Source organism: Amblyomma americanum, chromosome 1 (genome assembly GCF_052857255.1).
Source record: "Amblyomma americanum isolate KBUSLIRL-KWMA chromosome 1, ASM5285725v1, whole genome shotgun sequence".
In the NCBI taxonomy this organism is placed as follows: domain Eukaryota; kingdom Metazoa; phylum Arthropoda; class Arachnida; order Ixodida; family Ixodidae; genus Amblyomma; species Amblyomma americanum.
In genome coordinates, this window is record NC_135497.1 from 363385108 (window position 1) to 363392947 (window position 7840).

The window sequence follows — 7840 nt, forward strand, 5'->3', positions numbered from 1 at the left end:
GATGAAACTGTGCAGTGAGTCTTCCAGTTCAAGACCCTGAGAGCGCGGATCGCCGCTAGGGGGCCAACGCGAGCGGATGCCTGCAGCGTCGGCTCCGGCAAACGGTACGTGCCACTCCTACCCAACCCCTCCTACGGCCACTAATCTGCACGGAAAGCGACATACGTGCCTAACGAAGACAGTGAAGTCACCCATTTCGGGTAATACCCGACCTTTACTGTGCTGAGAACGATTATCGGACCGAGGCGCTCAGCCGCGCGAGCTAAGCCTAACTTGGACTACGCGCCTCCGCTGCCACCGTCGGCGACGCCGGCTGTTATCATGGAAGTAACAGTTGAAGGCCGCACCATAACCGCACAAGAACTAAACTCCAACGACAGGACGCCAGTTCCGCATAAAGCCTACGCCTCCCGCCCAGCCAGCTCGCCGAAACCACCTTACCGCTCCGAGAACGCTACCTCCGACGCCACTTACCCCAACTCCAAGAACGTGGCGCGACGCAGCAGCCGCAACGAGCAGCGGCAAGACGCCCGCCGGCCTACCACCTGCCTCACAGTGCAGCGCAGCAAGCAGCTGCCACCATTCCCACATAACGCTATTCGATTAGTCGTTCGCCCGCGAGTTGAACTACGACTGCAAGACATCCCAACACCTCGACTCTTGAAGGTAGTGCAGGTCCAGCTGAAAATCATCCCACTGGACGACTCCTGCCAGCGTATCCACCTGACCAACAATACTTTCACCATGGCAACAACACACATCCCAGCAGCCGAGGTTCTCAAGACGCTGACACCCCTCACCAGTGGAGACCACACCTACCCGTGCGCAGCTTACGTGGCTCTCCCAGAGGGGCTACCAAGGAGTGATCACGAGCGCCTATGACGACGAGACCCCAGCGCAACTCTACCAAGACCTAGTCAGAAGAAATCCGGAGTAGAGCATACTAGCAGCACGCCGCATGGGAAAGACGCACTCCATCCTAATCACCTTCGACGCAACTACGGTCCCCCCTCCATCAAATACATGGGAGCCATCCACCACTGCACCCCATACCGCGGCAGTCCGGATGCCTGCACTAACTTCAGACAGCCGGGTCACCGCCACGACGTATGCCCAAGCCCCAAGACCAATCTTTGCCCCAGCTGTGGAGCACAACATTTGGAATAAGACCCTCCTTGCACGCCCAAGTGCATTCTGTGCGAGGGCCCTCACCTTACCGGCACGAGATCCTGCAAGGGACGAAACCTTCACCAGCCATGGAAACAGCCCAGCCACCCACAAACGCAGAAGCAAGAAGCGGTCGCAATCAGGGACACTTTTCCCCAGTTGTCGTCCGGATTCATCCAGCCCAACCAACACAAGCAAGCTTGGGCAGTGCCGTTGAAACAAGCCTGGAACACCTCCCCCTCTTCACACGGCCACATGACATCCATGACAGCGACTCCCAATCTACAACACGCCCGGACAAAATCCCAGGAGGAGGCAGCGGCGGCTAAAGAAGAAGCTACAGCAGCCCGAGCAGAAGCCGCCGCCCTTCGACAACACATCTCAAGACTGGAAGCCCAGATAAGTACTCTTCCCACCGGATTTCCCATTCCATCTTCCCCCGCTCCTACCACATCCCAAACTCTCCGTCCCAACCCACCCCCCGCCCATATTACGCCCAGGCACTCCGAACCTACTTCGTCTCCTGATTTGCTAGCAATGGAGGCTGACACTGAACCCTCTACAAATTCACCTCCGGGCACAACGCCCCCTCCCTCCGCGGCCATCTCACTAGACAGCATACTAATTCTGCTTAAGTTCTTTGCTGCTCGCTTTGAGGCAAAATTTCAGGACGCTATAAGTCACATCAAACAGGAATGTGCAACCCTCAAAGATTAAGGTAATTCGCATAACACAAGATAATGCTATTCTTAACGACCGATTCGACGCACTAACCCAAAGAGATTTGCCCCGCCGCGGTAGCTCAGTGGTTAGGGCGCTCGACTACTGATCCGGAGTTCCCGGGTTCGAACCCGACCGCGGCGGCTGCGTTTTTATGGAGGAAAAACGCTAAGGCGCCCGTGTGCTGTGCGATGTCAGTGCACGTTAAAGATCACCAGGTGGTCGAAATTATTCCGGAGCCCTCCACTACGGCACCTCCTTCTTCCTTTCTTCTTTCACTCCCTCCCTTATCCCTTCCCTTACGGCGCGGTTCAGTGTCCAACGATATATGAGACAGATACTGCGCCATTTCCTTTCCCCAAAAACCAATTATTATTATTATTATTATTAACCCAAAGATTCTCTGACCGCTATAACGATCTTGAATCCCTGCATAGCCCTTACGAAACCAGCCTCCCAAAGCGCGACCCAGCCCCAAACAGACGCAAGAAGCCCAAAGCACCGGAAGGACCCGACAACCCTATCCCTGCCGTAGCTCTGGAACCCCACGCCCTCGTATGGCTCCCCCCCTCCTAAAGACTCATGATGGCTGTTCCAAACCGTAGTCTTACATTACACTCTGGCAGTGGAACTGGCGGGGCTTTGGCCAAAAGCGTCACGTGGTCCACCAAATGCTGTCCTGTGCTACGGGACCCGACATCCTTGCCCTGCAGGAACCCTCAAACCCACTTACCTTACCCGGCTATACTGATGTTCTGCCATATCCCCCACACCCTCTCGGGTAGCATTTCTAGTTCGTCACTTAACCACCGCCATCTCCCATTCCATAGTGATTGAAGGTATTGATCACCTTCTAATTGAGTTTGTGCGGCAACACGCTCGAGCGAACAGTCTCTTCATCCTATATATACATATATATATATATATATATATATATATATATATATATATATATATATATATATATATATATATATATATATATATATATATATATATATATATATCCACCCTAAGTGCCTACAAGGTAACTTCGAACGCCTCTTTACACTTGCGAAGCGTATAGCCAACAAGTGCCCTTTACTCGTCGTAGGAGACTTTAACACCTCACATACGGCCTGGGGTTACCCACACGACACACCGAAATGACGTCGGGTTTGGTTAGCCGCGCAACAAGCCGGTCTCTCCCTGCTCACCGACCCTACCTTTCCTACACGCACGGGAAACAGTGTCTGTAAAGACACTACACAGGACTTCACGTTCGCACATCGCCTTCCTCACGCCACATGGTGCAACACACAAAAGAATCTAGGTAGCGATCACTGCATTATCAAGATTCCCTTAAACATTCAGCTACACCGCAGGCTTCCAAGAGGCACCACTTTCACAAAGTGGGACTCTTACCGCTCATCTAGAGCAACCCGCACCCTCGCCCCCATCACGGACATCACCGAATGGTCCAAGCAACTACAAAGCGATGTCCGATCCGTAACTCGCCCTCTACCAGAGGACTGCCCAAGCGGCACAATTGACTCCCACCTCCTACATTTATGTGAAGCTAAATCACGCCTAGAGTGACGCTGGAAAAGGCAGCGTTGGAACCGGCCACTTAAGAGCCGCCTCGCCCGTCTCACCAAAGAGATAGAGATGCACGCAGCGATTCTTTCACGCCAAAACTGGGAATCACTATGCAACAAGCTAGATGGTAATATGAGTATACCCCAGACCTGGAACCTTTTTAGGCACTTAATAGACTCCACTCATTCTGAGACTACCCAAATACACAACCTCACCAAACTCATACATACTTCCGATACACCTCCAGCGGAGCTCCTCCAAGAACTTCGCAATCAATACTTCCCCGCATACCCTCCTGTAAAACACCCCGACAATGCAGGCCTCCCTAACAACCACCTTGACCAACCCATTACAGAAACAGAGGTCCAGGCTGAACTCCAGAGACTTAACACGTCCTCAGCCCCGGGCCCAGACGGGGTACATAACAAGACACTCAGGAATCTCAACGCACAATCCATTGCCGCACTTACCGAATATTTGAAAGAGTGCTGGAAAACGGGTACCCTCCCACCGCAATGGAAAGAGGCCAAAGTCGTCTTCATACCCAAACCTGGCAAACCTCTGCTCACCTATAACCTCAGACCCATCTCCCTCACATCTTCTGTTGGCAAACTCATGGAGCATGTACTCCAGACAAGGCTTTGCCAATACCTAGAAGGCAACAACCTCATGCCCACTAGCATGTTTGGATTTTGTCCTGGGCTTTCCACACAGGACGTTTTCCTACAGCTAAAACATCACATTCTCGATGCGCAAACCTCCGACACCAAAGCTATTATAGGGGTGGATCCCACTAAGGCCTTTAATAACGTTGCACACTCAGCTATTCTCCAAAACCTTACGACCCTGGGAGTCGGCAACAGGATGTACAACTACATCCGAGACTTCCTCAGCTACCGCATAGCCACGCTTACTTTCCGCGACCACCGCCTCCCAGGTGTCACGCTGGGAACACGAGGTACGCCCCAGTGAGCCGTCCTCTCCCCTATTCTCTTCAACATAGCACTCCTTCACCTGCCTCGATAGCTAGCTCAAATCCCGAACATCCATTTTAGCCTCTACGCCGACGACATCACTGTCTGGGCAAGCCGCGGCAGTGATGCCGAAATAGAACACCTACAATTGGCCCTAACCACCATCGGCATATGTACGGGAGCATGGCCTGACCTGCTCCCCTTCAAAATCTGAACTCTTTCTCTACCGGCCCAGACAACACGATTCAGTCAATCCACATATCTCCCTTCCCCTAGGCATCAACCCCATCCCAGTAGTAGACATAATCCGCGTGCCTGAGCTTGTTCTTTACTCACATGGCGCGCACGGAGAAGTCATAGACACTCCAAACACGGTCAGCAGACCACCCGACTGATTCGCCGCATAGCGAACCGCCGGGCTGGCCTCCGCGAGCGACACACGACTCGCCTCGCCCAGGCTTACGTCATAAGCCGCACCACATATGCCCTTCCATACCTACCCCTCAAACAGAAGGAGAGAGACCGGGTAAATGCGCTCCGGCGAAGTTGCACGAAAACGGCTCTACGTCTTCCTCCTAGCACATCAAACGACCGACTGTTCAAACTCGGTGTCCACAACAGCTTTGAGAAGCTCACAGAAGCTACCTTTACGGCACAAATATCCAATCTATCCAACTCAGAGGCTGGCCGCACTTTATTATCCCAATTAAACCTAACCCCAACTACACACCCTACCGAGGAAGTCCCCCTTTCTCCTAACCTCCGCTCTAACCTCAACGTACCCCCCGTCCCCAAGAACATGCACCCTGAGCGGGACAGGGACCATAGAGTAGCAAGGGCTCGGGCCCTCCACAAACAATATGGCGATGACCATGCGGTGGTCTAAGTGGGCGCAGCGGAGTGCACGTCAGGCTCCCGCATGGCCCTGGCGGTAGCCGACAATCAAGAAACGCTTCTGATTTCCAGCTCAATCATCACCAATTCTACCACAGAGACAGAAGAGGCAGCCATCGCGCTTGCTCTCATTTCTACATCTGCTGCAAAAATTATCTCTGACTCTAAATCGGCCATTGTCAACTATGCCAATGGCTACATATCCCGCACTGCTGCTCGTTTACTATGCTTCTAGCAGCCCCGGCGCCCTCTAACCCTCATATGGACGCTAGCACATGCCGGCCTACCTGGCAACGAGCAGGTTCATTATTTAGCCCGAGGTCTCACATTCCGGGCGGGAGTCCAGCCCCTTCTACGGGCCGAGGAGCGCCTGCTCTCCTTCCGGGATATTCTCTCGTACTACCGGAAACAACGAAGGGAGTACGCACTCCAAGCCCCATCGCTCAACATAGCGCAGGCCGCACACTGGCGACGACTACAAACTCGGACAGCTCCATACCACATACTACTACATGCCCGATACCCAGACCAATTCCCCTCGTCATGCAAATTTTCCGGCAAACCAGGGTACTTTCTACACACCCTGCCCACATACCCCACCTTCCCTCTTCCCCCATCACCGACCGTGGCGGAGTCTTACTAGGAGACTCTTATGACAGAAACTTCTCCTCAAGACCAGCGCCGGCTCATCTCCAGCGCCCTGAGAAGGATTGCTCTCCAAGGGCTATCCTTCGCTTTGTAGGTGTGCCTCCTCACAGTGAGGGAGCATCCAAGTTCCATGTAGGGGGCTTCGCCCCCACCATTTACATCGCTGGCAATAAACGTTTCCATCACCACCACTACCACCACTGACAGCGCCATCAGTTGCATCCGCAAAACTTCAATGCCGCGTAAATCCGGCACGACATTAAAACGCACGACATGACGATATGCGCTGACTTTGAGAAAATAATAATAATAAGTTGTATGTAGCCAAAAGAGTTCTTGCCGTTTTTGTGTCTCAGTAGAAAATTGAGCACAGGTAAAGAAATAACTGGCTTGCGTGCTAGAAAAGCGCTCGGGGTGCGCGTAGGAACATTGACCCCGAAAACACTACGCATGTGTTGCACCTTCACAGGAATCATGGCTACAAAAGCAGCGAAGAGAAATGCAGCCCTGAGGTGAGCATGCAAGAGGCATCAAGTTGTGAGGCATAGGGTTTCGTGGCGCCAGCCAATGTCAGGCGCGCTTGAGGCTTCCAGGGAGGATACATTTTTCGTCACTGGTGACCACTCGATCGAATTTTAAGGCATTGCAGTGCCAGAGCAACTAGCTATGGCAAACAGCTTGTCGACACTGGTGCTTCCTACAGTGTGTGGGGTGCACATATGCTCATCTCAAATGCCGTAGCATTGACGGTGCAGTCGAAGCCTGATGGTTTCAACAGAAACCCGGAAGCGCATGGCAAGCTCACCACATGCCTGACTGCTGTCCTCGTATATGGCCGCCTACAGGGCTTCATCATCCAGCACGTGTATGCGGCGACTGCGGATTGCATGGTTGGTTGGTAATAAAATTATTTAGACCCACTTCAGTGGATCAGGTGAGGGATTGCATAAAGAGGCAGACCTCCCAAGCTGATCTTTGGAAGCAATGTCTGGCAGTACATTCAAAAACAGAACTAGTTCCAAGGCTTGACGTATTCCTCATCTTACTCCCTTCTTTTACGACACGGTTTCTGTGTCCACCAAGATGTGAGACAATTACTGCGCTATTTCCGTTCCCCAAAAAAACATTTTCATTTTTTATTCGGCTGTTAACAAGCCTACCTTAAAGTCAATGTGCACAGGTCTCGGAATCAGCTGTCTCGAAACCCCATTTCTCTTCATCAATACTGAAGGCCTAACTGATATGATGATACAACGCGCGTGTATTTATTTCTGATAGTCAATGTTCCTGTTTCTAAAGTTACAGTGTTTAGTTTTCCAATGAGACATCCAAAACAGCAAGAACTTTCTTGATTACGTGTACTATAGTAAAAATGATTACGTTAGAATATTAAAATATAAATAACTCTGCTAGAAATAGGACAAGTTATGCTCGTATAGAAATCGATGTCCTCTGATATGCCGTAAACAAATAATTTTTGCTGGTCTGCTCCCGAAAATTTATGATGATCAATTTCCGTGGCATAAGGGCAGCTTTGGCTCTAAAGTGCCACTCGTCTCATGGTATTTTTGCCTACACAAGGTGGGGTCAAAGTTCCATTTCCAGGCATTCCACCCAGACAATCCGAGCACCAGGCCAGGGGAAGCTTAATTGTACTCATTTTATCACAGCTGGGTGTCCAGCGACACTGGGGATTGAACCCCGCACCTCCCGCATACGAGGCGCATGCTCTAATGCCTAGTCTACCGCTGCTGTATATCTAAAATTATGGCCTCTAGGCACAATATTGTCGAAGTTCCGCCATTTTCGAAAAAAAAAAGAAACTCGGAACGACTAAAATTTTTAATATTGTTTCCCTG

At 51.5% G+C, this 7840-nt stretch overlaps 1 pseudogene; it reads left to right on the forward strand.

Moving 5' to 3' along the window:
- Positions 1-321: 321 nt before the first annotated feature.
- On the forward strand, positions 322-4834 carry LOC144121874 (uncharacterized; annotated as a pseudogene).
- Positions 4835-7840: the final 3006 nt, after the last annotated feature.